Source organism: Triticum aestivum, chromosome 1B (assembly GCF_018294505.1).
Source record: "Triticum aestivum cultivar Chinese Spring chromosome 1B, IWGSC CS RefSeq v2.1, whole genome shotgun sequence".
Taxonomy (NCBI): domain Eukaryota; kingdom Viridiplantae; phylum Streptophyta; class Magnoliopsida; order Poales; family Poaceae; genus Triticum; species Triticum aestivum.
The window spans coordinates 588,058,588-588,075,338 of NC_057795.1; positions in this window are offsets into that span (position 1 = coordinate 588,058,588).

Below are 16,751 nucleotides of genomic sequence, written 5' to 3' on the forward strand. Positions count from 1 at the left end.
GTTATGGTTGGGTTACCCACGCCCGTATTGAAGAGAATACCACGATAAAGGGGCCACGATCTCTGCTTCAACAAGACGTGCCAAGGAAACCGCCGCGCAATATGCGAGGTAGCTGGTTAGGAGAAAACGGTTCGAATAATAACCGGACCATGGCATGCTATCACGCTGTGAAGAGTTGTCAGCAGATTAGATTTGTGAAATATTGTTCTCTCTATGGTGGTATGTGGAATTTTGTCTTGCAGAGCTGGACACAATTAAAGTGTTCGAAGATTACTTTGGAGTATTCGGACATGGAACCCACCTTGCAATACCAAATACAATCTGCGTGCCAGACTCATCGTCATTGAAGCCTGGTTCAGGTGCTACTAAGGGAGTCCTGGATAAGGGGGTATCCGGACAGCCGGACTATATACTTTGGCCGAACTATTGGACTATGAAGATACAAGATTAAAGACTCCGTCCCGTGTCCGGATGGAACTCTCCTTTGCATGGAAGGAAAGCTTGGCGATTCGGATGATAGATCTCCTTCTCTGTAACTGACTCTGTGTAACCCTAGCCCCCTCCGGTGTCTATATAAACCGGAGGGTTTTAGTCCGTAGAACAAGACAATCATAATCATAGGCTAGCTCCTAGGGTTTAGCCTCTACGATCTCGTGGTAGATCAACTCTTGTAATACTCATATCATCAAGATCAATCAAGCAAGAAGTAGGGTATTACCTCCATCGAGAGGGCCTGAACCTGGGTAAACATCGTGTCCCCAGTCTCCTGTTACCATTAGCCTTAGACGCACAGTTCGGGACCCCCTACCCAATATCCGCCGGTTTTGACACCGACAGCCATCCTCTCACTCAATGGCAACGAGCGCGTTGGAGCACTGAATTGCGACCAGAACAGCCTTTCTATTTCATTATCTTTATGATCCTTGAATAAGTTGGTCGCATCAGCCGTACTTTTTGCCAGATCCGCATACGCGTTTGCAGCGCTCCAAAGCCGATCCAGAGGAGCGTACTTCAGATCCAAGAACTTCATCCGCAACAAATAGGGGCTTCCAGCCGCGATTTCTCCACCCTATCGAAGCTCCTCCCACGTGTCTCTAATCTCAGAACGCGTCTCCTTGGCCGCATCAAGGTCCTTCTTCTGGTCAGCCGATTTTGCCTGATTCTCCTATTCAAGGAGCTCATACCGGCCGGCAATGTTCTTCAGCTCCAAAGCCATCTCGGCTATCTTATCTTCGCTTTGGCGATGAGCAGCCTGTTCGGCTCTCAAATCTTCAGCCGCCTTTAAGGCAGCCGCATTACTATCCCGGGCTTGTTCCTTGGCCAGGGCAAGTTCCGCCCTCAGGGCCTCCACGGTAGCAGCTCCGCCTGCAGCCAAAAGCATATTAACAATATGCTCCTCCTCTTAATATTCCCTAAAATAAATAAGGAAAAAAGAACACATATTCTGTGACTCGTCAAGCCGCTCATTTTCAAGCGTGATGTCGGCGTCCACCACATCAATCTCTCACCTTAGTTCGGCGAATTCAGCGGTCCGGTCTATTGCCGGCCCCTTAGCCACCTGTGCATGAATGCAGTGGGATCATTACTTAAGAGTGTGATCCTCCGTTTGCCGCCTAGGGCTGGTAACCAGAGTCTCAGGGGCTACTATCTATACGAAGCACACCTAGCACGTGCAGTACAACCGAAAAATTACGTATTGCATTACGTACCTCAAAGCCTTTGAGCAGGCTCACAAAAGCTTCATTCAACCCGCTTGTGGCAGATGAGATCTTCTCAAAAACCGTACCCATCAACGTAAGGTGATCCTCCGATAAAGCAGCTTGCTCCAAAAATCCCGTCAGTGTGTCTGGCTGGGCGTCGGACTGTCCTGGACCCTTCCTATTACCCCCCATGGGAGCCGAACACTCCGGGCTCAGGGCAGCCGAAGTATTAGCTTCTGGCCTCGGCGGATCCAGACTCCTCCGTGATGACACCTCAGGGTCGCCTGCCCCATGGGGCGGAGAGGCAGGTGGGGTTTCACTCTCCATCATCTCCGGAAGAAGGTCCCCCGAAGACGAACTCTGTTGAGAAGAGCTACTAGCCGAACTGCAAAGGATAGATCCTGGTTATTGTTCTTGGAGGAAGAAGAGATAACTTTTTATTCACGATTAACTTACAGCTTGGTGGGGGGCTGGCCCGTTTGCAGGCATAGTGCGGTGAGGATGCCCTTCGAGGCAGGGCCCCCTGGTGAAGTTTTCTTCCCTTGTTTAGGCACCTCCGTTTCCAAGTCTTCAGAGGCGGCCCTTTTGTTCCCACAGGGGGAGGAAACATTGGATTCACCTCCCCGGTTATCCTCCTTCGAGGAGGTAGTAATTCCCCTGGTTTGGATGCGCAATGTGTGAAGATCGGCTTCTTTATTCTTCCCATCGTCTTTCCCCGAGGGCACTTGACTTAGCGCACATCTAAGCGTCCTGGCTATTGCAGGACAAGGCGAGCCTTCGGGAAGTGGGGCCGGACACCTGATCCTTTCCGCCTTACTTAGCCAATCCTAGCCGCGGACAGGTTTTCAGAATAATGTTGTGATAAATGTAAAACAAAGTGTTCGATTACAAGGTCTTACTTGGGTATCTGGGCAGTTGCAGCTCAGGCCCGCATCCTCGGTGGCGTCCGAACACTTTATTCATGGTCCGAAGAATAACCTATATATCCCTTCAAGCGTCATGCCGAAGAAGTGCTGGATAGTTCGTGGACCTTCTAGGTTGAACTCCCACATACAGAGAGGTCGTCATTTGCACGGCAGGGTCCGTCGAACTAGCATTACCTAAATTATCCTGATAAGATTGATATCCCTTTCAAGAAGCTCCCGAATGCGTCTCTGCAATGTCGGTACGTCATTAGCAGGCCCCCAGTCCAGTCCCATGTTAGCCCACGACGCTAGTTGAGGCGGAAGGCAGGGGCAGCCGCCCACTTTGTGCCTCGGGGAGCTGTGATATAGAACCACCTCCGTTGCCACAGATCGAACACCTCTGGGAAGGAATCCTCTGGCCATGGGGCATCGGCGTTTCTGCTTATTGCAGCGCCTCCGCACTCTACGTGATGCCCCTCGATCACCTTCGGCTTCACATTGAAGGTATTGAGCCATAAGCCAAAGTGTGGGGTGATATGGGGGAAAGCTTCACACACGATGATAAATGACGAGATGTGAAGGATGGAATCTGGAGCTAGATCGTGAAAATCTAAGCCATAATAGAACATGAGCCCTCTCACGAAGGGATCAAGGGTAAAGCCCAAGCCTCGGAGGAAGTGAGAAATGAATACAACGCTCTCGTTGGGTTCGGGAGTGGGGATGACCTGCCCTAGAGCAGGAAGCCTGTGCTCCCTGAGCTTCGCAATGTCCTCCTCTGTGACAGAGGAAGCCATCCACCGGCCTTGAAGGTTGGATCTAGACATGATTGAAGGTTGTTGCCTAAGCTTGAGCTTCGGGTGTTGGAACTCGAGATGCGGAAAGGCGCAAGCGTGGTAAGAAAGAGGGATAGGCCTCGGCCCCTCTATAAAGGGGGTGAATATCAAGCATCCACGACGTGACCATTTGGGACTTGCCTAAAATTGAGGAATCATACCAACATGCGCAGTTGGGTTACCCACGCACGTATTGATGAGAATCCCGCGATAAGGGGAACCCGATCTCTGCTTCGACAAGACGTGTCAATAAAACCGCCTCGCAACATGTGTAGTGGCATGCTGGGAAAAACGGTTCGTAGTAACCGAGCTACGGTGTGGTGTCATGCTAGGAAAAGCTGTCAGCGGATTGGATTTGTGGAATATTATGCTCTCTACGGTGGTATGTGGAATTTATTTTGTAGAGCCAGACACGATACTTGTGTTAGAAATCTTCTATGGAGTATTCGGAGATGGAACCTGCCTTGCAATGTCGAAGACAATCTGCGCGCCGGACTCATCGTCGTTGAAGCCTGGTTCAGGGGCTAATGAGGGAGTCCTGGATTAGGGGGTATCCGAACAGCCGGACTATATACTTTGGTCGGACTATTGGACTATGAAGATACAAGATTGAAGACTTCCTCCCGTGTCCAGATGGGACTCTCCTTTGCATGGAAGGCAAGCTTGGCGATTCGGATATTAGATCTCCTCCTTTTGTAACCGACTCTGTGTAACCCTAACCTCCTCCGGTGTCTATATAAACCGGAGGATTTAGTCCGTAGGACAACAACAATCATTATCATAGGCTAGCTCCTAGGGTTTAGCCTCTACGATCTCGTGGTAGATCAACTCTTGTAATACTCATATCATCAATATCAATCAAGCAGGAAGTAGGCTATTACCTCCATCCAGAGGGCCCGAACCTAGGTAAAACATCGTGTCCCCTACCTCCTGTTACCATTAGCCTTAGACGCATAGTTCGGGACCCCCTACTCGAGATTCGCCGGTTTTGACACCGACAATCACTCTCATCATTAATAGTATGAATAGCACCAACGGTATAACAATTGCTATCATCATAATTTCCCAAGTTGGTGCCAAAAAGATTTTCAAGCTTATAATAAGTATCATTATCTTCCCAATTATAATCATCACAACAAGCAATAGGCATAACAAAATCATCATCAATAGTGCTCTCGGACATTCTGCCATAAGACATAGAAGCAATATCATCATCAAGTGCATCATCTTATTTTTTATCCATTTTCATGAGGAACAACAATAATAGGAGCAACATTATTTGGGAGACATACCTTTTTACCTCTATTATTTCTTCTTTTCTTCTTCTTCACCACATCATGTGTGGATTTAATTAATTTTTTCAAGCTTCTTATTGATGAGCTTGGTTGAATAGGGAGCTCCTCCTCGTCACCTATTTCATCATGAGAGACAATAAGAGGGGAAGTGGAAATCTTTATCCTTTCATTAGTATTCCTTTCATATTCTATTGGTTTTACCATCTTTCTATAGTTGGCAATATAAGCATTCTCATTACAATTTACCATGCAAAACATATAGATATTCTTTAGCTTAGTTTGAGTGTCCTCCGTGAGAATGAATACTTCAAATCAACTATTTTTATGTGTCAATTCTTCACTCCCCAAAAATATACAAAGCTCATTATAAAGTTCAAGGGTGATCAAGTTATTGCAATATTTGGACATGACTCGATCATGGAAAAGCATGCATTGGAATTTAAGGTGACCTACTTTATTGCGAAGTTCACAAGTAATAGGACAAAGAGAGCATAATTTTATAGCAAATTCATCTATCACTTTGAGCAAAGAATAGGTTCTATCATGTTTATGCTTGTTACAAAATCTATCTTCCCTATAAGGCATGTATTCACAAACTTTAAACACTCCACAAAAATTGACATTCTTATAGGAAACATTTTTTGTCATGACTTGTGCAATCATCATTAGCATTTTGGATATTCAAAGAATTCATACTAACAAATTGCAATCATGCTCATCATTCAAATATTTTGTGCCAAACATTTTATTGACTTCTTCTTCTAACAGTTGAGCACAATTTTTTGATCCATCATTTTCATGAAAGATATTATAAAGATGATCAGTAATATGATGCAACCTCAATTCCATTTTTATGTAGTTTTCTTTTGTAAACCAAACTAGTGGTAAAACAAGAAACTAAAAGATTCAATTGCAAGATCTAAAGATATACCTTCAAGCACTCACCTCCTCGACAAAGGCGCCAAAAAAGAGCTTGATGTCTACTATGCCACTTTATTCTTGCAGACACATGTTGGGACTCCAAGCGCAGAGTTTTGTAGGACAGTTGCAATTTTCCCTCAAGTGGATGACCTAAGGTTTATCAATCCGTGGGAGGCGTAGGATGAAGATGGTCTCCCTCAAACAACCCTGCAACCTATCTCTTGTGTCCCAAACAGACCCAATACAATGGAAAATTGTATAGGTGCACTAGTTCGGTGAAGATATGGTGATAAAAGTGTAATATGGATGGTAGAAATATATTTTATAATCTAAATAAATAAAAACAACAAGGTAGGAATTGATAAAAGTGAGCACAAACGGTATTGCAATGTTTGGAAACAAGGCCTAGGGTTCGTACTTCCGCTAGTGCAATCTCTCAACAGTGCTAATATAATTGGATCATATAACCATCCCTCAAAGTGCGATGAAGAATCACTCCAAAGTTCCTATCAAGCGGAGAACATAAGAAGAAAATGTTTGTAGGGTACAAAACCATCTCAAATCTATTCTTTTTGATCGATCTATCCAAGAGATCATACTAAAATAACACCAAATAATTTCAGATTCACAATACTCAATCCAACACAAAGAACCTCAAAGATTGCCCCAAGATTTCTACCAGAGAAACAAATACAAGAACGTGCATCAACCCCTATGCATAGATTACCCCAATGTCACCTCGGAAATTCGCGAGTTGAGCACCAAAACATACATCAAGTGAATCAATATGATACCCCATTGTCACCACGAGTATTCATTTGCAAGACATATATCAAGTGCTCTCAAATCCATAAAAGTATTCAATCCGATAAAACAAAATCTCAAAGGGAAAACTCAATTCATCACAAGATAGAGAGGGGAAAACACCATATGATCCGACTATATTAACAAAGCCCGCGATACATCAAGATCATGACATCTCAAGACCACGAGAGAGAGAGAGAGAGAGAGATTAAACACATAGCTACTAGTACAAACCCTCAGCCCCAAGGGTGGACTACTCCCTCCTCATCATGGTGGCCGCCAGGATGATGAAGATGGGCACCGGTGATGATTTCCCCCTCTGGCGGAGTGCCGAAACAGGGTCTAGATTGGTTCTCGGTGGCTACAGAGGCTTGCGGATGCGGAACTTCTCATCTAGGGTTACCCTGAGGGTTTTTGGAATATTTGATGATTTATAGGGCAAAGAGGGGGTGCAAGAGGCCACCGAGGTGGGCACAACCCACCAGGGCGCACCTGGGCCCCCATGCCCGCTCTGGTGGGTTGTGCCCCCCTTGGGGCACCCCCAGGTGCTTCTCTGGCCCACAAAATGTCTTCTTGTCCATAAAAAATCAACAAAAAGTTTCGCGGTGTTTGGACTCCGTTTGATATTGATTTCCTGCGATGTAAAAAACAAGCAAAAAACAGCAACTGGCACTGGGTCAATAGGTTATTCCCAAAAAATGATATAAAGTTGCTACAAAATGATTGTAAAACATCCAATAATGATAATATAACTGCATGAATACTTCATAAATTATAGATACGTTTGGAGACGTATCAAACATCACTTTATTTTTATAGCCTGATTTTTGTGGATTTTTTAGAAAGTTACAAATACATTTTTTGCCACTCTAAGTTTTAGAAAGTGGTTACACCGGTACCCTGGATCATTCAAATGGTCATATTATTATATGAAATTCAATGTGCATGGACGCGACCTCTAAAATATTACATTGGCCCATAATATTTCTGTTATGTAAGGATACAAGTCAATATTTCAATTAAATTGTACCAAAACTAGAAAGGAACCATTAATGGGGAAAAGGAAAGGGGTATGAATCATTGTGCATTTGCTCCTCTTTATAAACACTGGTGCGGGAGATATAGTTTCATAGAAGGACAACACCAAGAAAAAATTAAGTAATAGCAAGGCAGTCATGATGATGGCACTTATCAAGAAAAAGACACACATTCTCTACGATGTTGCTCTTTTGCTGATGTGTACAACTTTTCTGTGTGGCCCTGCAGCAGCTGGGAGGGACATAGGTAATTTCCAAATATGTTTCTTGAATGAGTTTCTCAATATTCAATAGACCCAAATGATTAAGTATCTTGTATTCCATATGGATTAATTTGTATGTTGTGGTGCTTCCTTCACTATGTTTAGGTACCAACGCTGCATTTGGAAACCAATGTTTTACTTACTCGGTATGCATGGACCCATATCAATACGCCGTTGATTATTGCAACAAAGAGTACAAAATACTTGGCTATGACGGGCAGAAAGGCTACTGCAAGAAGGAGAATAACGGCGTGTGTTGTTGTGTTGCTCCCTCCCTAATGTGAAAATCATGTTACACTATCATTTTATAGAAAACCATTGCATCTATTTGCTAGTCAAAATATCAATTTATGTGGATTATACAAGCATTTCAAAAAAGTATAGAGGTAGTTGCTTTCAAAGACCAACTATAGTAGCCGATCAATTCTTCAGGTAATATGACACAACAATGAGGCAGCTAAAAATTGAAAGTACTAATAATCTTTAAAAATTAAATCGGGGAGTGAATTGATGGAAATATATCAAAAAAATTGGTATACAAATTTTTTTCATTGAACGATGTTAGTTAATACGAATTGATGGATGTACAACTAAAAAATGTCATATTTCAACCCTAGACTATCACAAATGTCTAAGAATCAACCCCAAACTTTGAAACAATCTAAATTGCAATTCTGAACTGTCAAAGTCGATCAAGTTTCAAGTTTTCCTCTCCTCAAACCGGTTTTTGGTGATTTGAACTGATTTTGAATGATTTACCGCCTAGTCAGCTACCATGTCACCCAATATTCTTCTGAATATGTATTTTCTTACCTTTTGTAATATTTTTGGTAATAATTCTTGGAACTTCCCCAGATTGATCACCATGGTAATGTAGATTTGAAGTATTTTTAGGACACTTTAATTTTTTATTATATTCTGATAGAAGAGGTCGAATATGTATTTTGCTTGTATTTTTTAAGATAATGCCACATCATTGGGATGAACATGAGCATTTTTACTAGCAAGCATTTTCATAAGAGCATCCATTTTATCACTCAAAGTAGAAACTTCTTTGACATACTTTACATTCTTACCTATTGGAGCTCATTCAGTGTGCCATTGAGTATAATTTGCAATTATATTATCAAGGAGTATTGTTGCTTCTCCCAATTTGATTTCCATAAAAATGCATATAATGTATCCAAGATTGGTAATACAATAGCATGAAAGAATAAAAAAATATGGATACATTGGAGACGTATCATCCGCTCGTATGGAGTTCCCACACCGCTGCCAGATCAACTATTTCCATCCTCTGAAATCGGATCATGGATCACGCGCCCAGAGACACTAGAAACTCATCTAGAATACAAAACCCTAGCCACCGGACTTCATCTGGAGAAGGGATTGGCAAGGAGAAGAGGGCCATATTCCTCCCCACACACAAGGGGCCTACATCATCATCACCACTTTCATCAACATCATCATCACCACCGTCATCATCATCCACGTCCCTACCACTGTAACATCAGGAACCCTAATAATAGTACATTCAAAAAATTTAATACACTTCATGTTGATTCCAAATAATAGTACATTCGATGTTGATTCCAAATAATAGTACATTCGATGTACTAACTAGATCTTCATACTAAACCATGTTTCATATGTACAAAGTGTTTATCACACAAAGTATAGTTCCCCGCCCCCTACATTATGACAAGTATTTAGCCCTGAGCTGGAAAAGCCACACATTATCACAAATTCAAAAAAATGTTATATATATTATATGTAGTATAACATGTTCATAACCACACCATGCGTATCGCCATTATATTCATGCATGTGTCAGTTTAAAACATTATGATCTCTTATTCAAATATTTGAATCCTCTTTTATAATGTATTATGATCTCGGTTCATCTTTTACACCCACACAATCCTCTTCTCTTTGTAGCCAGCGCTAACTTTCTATCGTCCATGCACACACACGCCTCCCTCTCACCCTCCCTCGGCATTCTACCCATCGCGCACATTCCTTATATCTCTTTAGGTTGTTCACCCATGGTGTGTGTAGGCCCCGCAGCTCCTTATTTCCTACACACACCGATTGATATACCTCTCTAGCCAGGTGTACCTACCACAAACACATGCTTTTCCTCTTCTCACCGTCCATGCCCCCCTCTGTCTAATATGGTTCTACGCACATACACACTACCGCCCCTCTTTTCATCAATCTCATACTTATACCATTACACACTCCTCCCCCTCGATATAGTAGGCCTCTCGCACCATCTCCTATCCACATCCCTTTCTCTCTCTCTATCCTTCTCTCCGGGCCTTACTTGCTTATAACACATGCATGCATGTATACCGATCGATCTCCCTACACGTAGCTAGGTCAACTACAACATTTTTCCCCAGCACATGATCGACTTACCTCAGTAGTTATGTCTCTCCCTTTCTCTAACATGCGATGATTGATCTTCCTATGTAGTTATGTCTCCTTACCACAGCCATATCGTCCCCCCTCATCATCCGTGCATGCCTCCTGATCAATCTCTCTCACGCACGTGCAAAGACAGGCAGGCACCGTCTCTCTTATTGATATTGCAGTCGTACCCTCTATTTGTCTAGTAGGCCTCTCCCACCATTTGTGAGAAGCAAATCCACCACCAACCCTCCAACACTCTACCTCTGTCTCTCTCCCAACCTTATTCCTCTCCTACACATATGCATGGATGTCAATCGGTCTCCCTCAATGCATAGCGAGGTCTCTCTCCTTCTCCACACATATATCAGTTGATCTACCTCTCTATAGTTCGGCCTCTACGCCCCCTCCCCCACACCGATAGTCGAACACTGTAGGTAGGTATCCATGCCACAGAGACAAAATGCACCTCTCCCCTCTCACAATCTAGTAGGACAGCCGCCCTATATCTTTGACATGGGAAAACACAAATTCGATGGCACTCTTTATCGATCGCGCCCCCACGCACTTCACCCCTCTCTTTGATTCTATCGATATCTCATGCCGATGATCCCTCCACTCTCTTACCGTGGATCACCCCTCTCTATATGATATATCCAAGCCTCTGTTTCACACACATTGCTTATGTTATATTTTTTGTTTGAGGTATCATCGACACATTCCCTCTGCTTTGCATAAATCATCTCTCTCACACACACCCATGTACGTACCTGCACGTAGAGAAGACGTGCATCCACAATGCACGTACTCACCTCTTGTTCCCAACCACACCCACGAGGGGACACGGTGGAGCTCATTTCTATACGAAAAGGCAGCCCACGTGATAATTTGACGCATGTAGCAGTTGTTTGTCATGTACCATGTGTACAAGGAACAAAGTTCAACTTGACGCGTTAGTTTTTAATAAAGTTATACTACTCAATGGCACGTACAGAATATAAAACAATTGTTATCAAGAAAAAAGAAATCCTCTCCACTATATACAATGGAGCCTGTCTGCCGGGGTTTGTCTCTCATCACACTATCTCACACAAGGTGGCGATGTCCCTTCTCTCTCACCGTTGGTCACTGATCCGGCTGCATCCCATCCATCGGCCGAAAGGGAGAATGTGCATCATTTCTCCGTTCGATGGTGTTGAGGCAGCACGTCCCAATCTATGGTACCCGCCGTTCTCTATAACCAAACTCCAGCATGGTAGGGCCTTCTCCACTCGCTCGCTGACGCAGTATGGGCAGATCCCGCCCACCGCTGCCCTCCTAGTTACATCCCGATGATCGCCAGGTACAATGCTACGTCCTGAGCTTGCGTTGGTTTTCCTTGAAGAGGAAAGGGTGATGCAGCAAAGTAGCATAAGTATTTCCCTCAGTTTTTGAGAACCAAGATATATCTACCAGTAGGAGGCTCCTCAAAAGTCCCACGCACCTACACAAACAAACAAGAACCTCGCAACCAATGCAATAAAGGGGTTGTCAATCCCTTCACGGCCACTTGCGAAAGTGAGATCTGATAGAGATAATATGATAAGATAAATATTTTTGGTATTTTTATGATATAGATTGGAAAGTAAAAGATGCAAATAAAAGTAGATTGAAATCTTATATGATAAAAGATAGACCCGGAGGGCATAGGTTTCACTAATGGCTTCTCTCAAGATAGCATAAGTATTATGGTGGGTGAACAAATTACTGTCGACTAATTGATAGAAAAGCGCATAGTTATGAGATTATCTAGGCATGATCATGTATATAGGCATCACGTCCGTGATAAGTACATCGACTCCTGCCTGCATCTACTACTATTACTCCACACATCTACCGCTATCCAGCATGCATCTAGAGTATTAAGTTCATAAAGAACAGAGTAACGCATTAAGAAAGATGACATGATGTAGAGGGATAAACTCATGCAATATGATATAAACCCCATCTTTTTATCCTCGATGGCAACAATACAATACGTGCCTTGCTGCCCCTTCTGTCACTGGGAAAGCACACCACAAGATTAAACCCAAAGCTAAGCACTTCTACCATTGCAAGAAAGATCAATCTAGTAGGCCAAACCAAATTTATAATTCGAAGAGACTTGCAAAGATAACTTAATCACACATAAAAGAATTCAGAGGAGATTCAAATATTTCTCATAGATAAACTTGATCATAAACCCACAATTCATCGGATCTCGACAAACACACTGCAAAAAGTGTTACATCAAATAGATCTCCAAGAAGATCGAGGAGAACTTTGTATTGAGATTGAAAGAGAGAGAAGAAGCCATCTAGCTAATAACTATGGACCCGAAGGTCTGTGGTAAACGACTCACAACTCATCAGAGAGGCCTTGGAGATGATGTATAGGCCCTCCGTGGTCGATTCCCCCTCCGGCGGAGCACCAGTGAAGGCTCCAAGATGGGATCTCGCGGATACAGAATGTTACAGTGGTGGAAATAGGTTTTCGTGGTGCTCCCCGATGGTTTCAGGGTACGTAGGTATATATAGGAGGAAGAAGTAGGTCAGTGGATGCTCGAGGGGCCCACAAGGGTGGGGGGTGCACCCACCTATAGGGGGTGCACCGGGAACACTCGTGGCCGCCTCCTCTGTTGCATAACGTCCAATCCAAGTCCCATGGATCACGTTTGTTCCAAAAAGATTGCTCCCAAAGGTTTCATTCCGTTTGGAGTCCATTTGATATTCCTTTTTTTTAAAACACTGAAATAGGCAAAAAAACAACAATTCGGGCTGGGCCTCCGGTTAGTAGGTTAGTCCCAAAAATGATATAAAAGTGTAAAGTAAATCCCATAAACATCCAAAATGGGTAATATAATAGCATGGAACAATAAAAAATTATAGATACATTGGAGACGTATCAAGCATCCCCAAGCTTAATTCCTGCTCGTCCTCGAGTAGGTAAATGATAAAAACAGATTTTTGATGTGGAATGCTACCTAGCATAATTCTCAATGTAATTTTCTTTATTGTTGAATGAATGTTCAGACCCAAATGATTCAAAATAAAAGTTCATATTGACATAAGAAATAGTAATACTTCAAGCATACTAACTAAGCAATCATGTCTTCTCAAAATAACATGGCTAAAGAAAGTTATCCCTACAAAATCATATATTCTGGCTGTTGCTCTATCTTCATCACACAAAGTATTTAATCATGCACAACCCCGATGACAAGCCAAGCAATTGTTTCGTAGTTTAGTAATCTCAAACTTTTTCAACTTTCACGCAATACATGAGCGTGAGCCATGGACATAGCACCATATGTGGAATAGAATGGTAGTTGTGGAGAAGACAAAAAAGGAGAAGATAGTCTCACATCAACTAGGCGTATCAACGGGCTATGGATATGCCCATTAATGGATATCAATGTGAGTGAGTAGGGATTGCCATGCAACGGATCCACTAATGCTATAAATTTATGAAAGCTCAACAAAAGAAACTAAGTGGGGGTGCATCCAACTCGCTTGCTCACGAAGACCTAGGGCATTTTGAGGAATCCCATCATTGGAATATACAAGCCGAGTTCTATAGTGAAAAATTCCCACTAGTATATGAAAGTGGTAACATAGGAGACTCTCTATCATGAAGATCATGGTGCTACTTTGAAGCACAAGTGTGGTAAAAAGGATAGTAGCATTGTCCCTTCTCTCTTTTTCTGTCATTTTTTTTATTTGGCCTTTCTCTTTTTTTGGACTGTCTTTTTTTTTATTTGGTGGGCTCTTTGGCCTCTTTTTTTTAAAGTCTGAAGTCTCATCCCGACTTGTGGGGGAATCATAGTCTCCATCATCCTTTCCTCACTGGGACAATGCTCTAATAATGAAGATCATCACACTTTTATTTACTTACAACTCAAGATTACAAATCAATACTAAGAACAAGATATGACTCTATATGAATGCCTCCGGCGGTGTACCGGGATATGCAATGAATCAAGAGTGACATGTATAAAAATTAAGAAGGTGGCCATGCCACAAATACGATGTCAACTACATGATCATGCAAGAGCAATATGACAATGATGATGTGTGTCATAATAAACGGAATGGTGGAAAGTTGCATGGCAATATATCTCAGAATGGCTATGGAAATGCCATAATAGGTAGGTATGGTGGCTGTTTTGAGGAAGGTATATGGTGGGTGTATGGTACCGGCGAAAGTTGCGCGGCACAAGAGAGGCTACCAATGGTGGAAGGGTGAGAGTGCGTATAATCCTTGGACTCAACATTAGTCATAAAGAACTCATATACATATTGCAAAATCTACAAGCCATTGAAAACAAAGTACTACACGCATGCTCCTAGGGGGATAGATTGGTAGGAAAAGACCATCGCTCATCCCCAACTGCCACTAATAAATAAGACAATCAATAAATAAAATTGTGTTCCAACTTCATCACAAAGCGGTTCACCATACGTGCATGCTACGAGAATCACAAACTTCAACACAAGTATTCTTTAAATTCATAATCACCCAACTAGCATGACTCTAATATTACCACCTTTATATCTCAAAACAATTATCAAGTATCAAATTGATCATAGCATCCAATTCACATTCTATGATAGTTTTTATTATACCTAACTTGGATGCCCATCATTCTAGGACCAATTTTATAACCATAGCAAATACCATGCTGTTCTAAGAGACTCTCAAAGTAATGTAAGTGAAGCATGAGAGATCAACAATTTCTACAAAATTAAGCCACCGCCGTGCTCTAAAAGATATAAGTGAAGTACTAGAGCAAAACTACCTAGCTCAAAAGATATAAGTGAAGCACATAACATATTCTAATAAATTCCAAACAAGTGGGTTTCTCCCAAAATTTGTGTACAGCAAGGATGATTGTAGTGATATAAAAAGCAAATACTAATATCATACAAGACGCTCCAAGCAAAACACATATCATGTGGCGAATAAAAATATAGCTCCAAGTAAAGTTACCGATAGACGAAGACGAAAGATGGGATACCTTCCGGGGCATCCCCAAGCTTAGGCTTTAGGTTGTCCTTGAATATCTTTGGGTGCCATGGGCATCCCCAAGCTTAGGCTCTTTCCACTCCTTATTCCATAATCCATCAAATCTTTACCCAAAACTTGAAAACTTCACAACACAAAACTTAACAGGAAATCTCATAAGCTCCGTTAGTGCAAGAAAGAAAAATCACCACATAAGGTACTGTAATGAACTCATTATTTATTTATATTGGTGTTAAACCTACTGTATTCCAACTTCACTATGGTTCATACCCTACATACTAGCCATAGATGCATCAAAATAAGCAAACAACACACGAAAAACAGAATCTGTCAAAAACAGAACAGTCTGTAGCAATCTGTAACTCTCGAATACTTCTGGAACTCTAAAAATCCTAACAAAATAGGAAGTCCTGGGCCATTTGTCTATTGATCTACAACAAAAATAATCAACGCAAAATCACGTTTATGTGGATTACTAAAATTATTTTCGTGCACGCAAAGTTTCTGTTTTTTAGCAGAATCAAATTAACTATCACCATAGGTTATCCTATAGGTTCTAGTTGGCACAAACACTAATTAAAACATGAAAACACATTTAAACAGAAGCTAGATGAAATATTTATTGAATAAGAGCAAGGAAAAATATTGGGTTATCTCCCAACAAGCGCTTTTCTTTAAAGCCTTTTTAGCTAGACATTGATATTTCAATGATACTCACATGAAAGACAAGAATTGAAGCACAAAAGGAGCATCATATAGCATGTGACAAACACATATAAGTCTAAAATACTTCCTATGCATAGGCATTTTATAAGCAAACAAATTATCATAGCAAGCAAAAATTAGCATATGCAAGGAAGAAGAAAGAGATGATAGCAATCTCAACATAACAAGAGGAAATTTTGTAACAAGAAAATTTATAAAATCATATTTTCCTCTCTCATAATAATTACATGTGGGATCATAAGAAAATTCAACAAAATAGTTGTCACATAAAATATTTTCAACACGATCCACATGCAAGTAAAGTTGACACTCTTCCAAAATAGTGGGATTAACATTAACTAAAGTCATGACCTCTCCAAACCCACTTTCATCAAAAATACCATAAGATTGAACATTCTCCAAATATGTGGGATCTAAAGTTGACACTCTTCCAAACCCACTTTCAATAATATTTCAAACACTATTATCAATCTCATATTTATCACGTGGCTTAAATAAATTTTCAAGATCAAAAGAAGAATCACCCCAATCATGATCATTGCAACAAATAGTAGTCATAGCAAAACTAGCATCCCCAAGCTTAGGGTTTTGCATATTATTAGCACAATTGACATCAAGATAATTTATAATAAAATCATTGCAATCATGCTTTTTATTTAGGGAGCATTTGTGAATCTCTTCATAAATTTCTTCATCACAATTTTCAGATTCACGAATTTCAAGCAAAACCTCATAAAGATAATCTAGTGCACTCAAATCACTAGAATTTGGTTCATCATAATTGGATCTCTTAAAAATATTGGCAAGCGGAT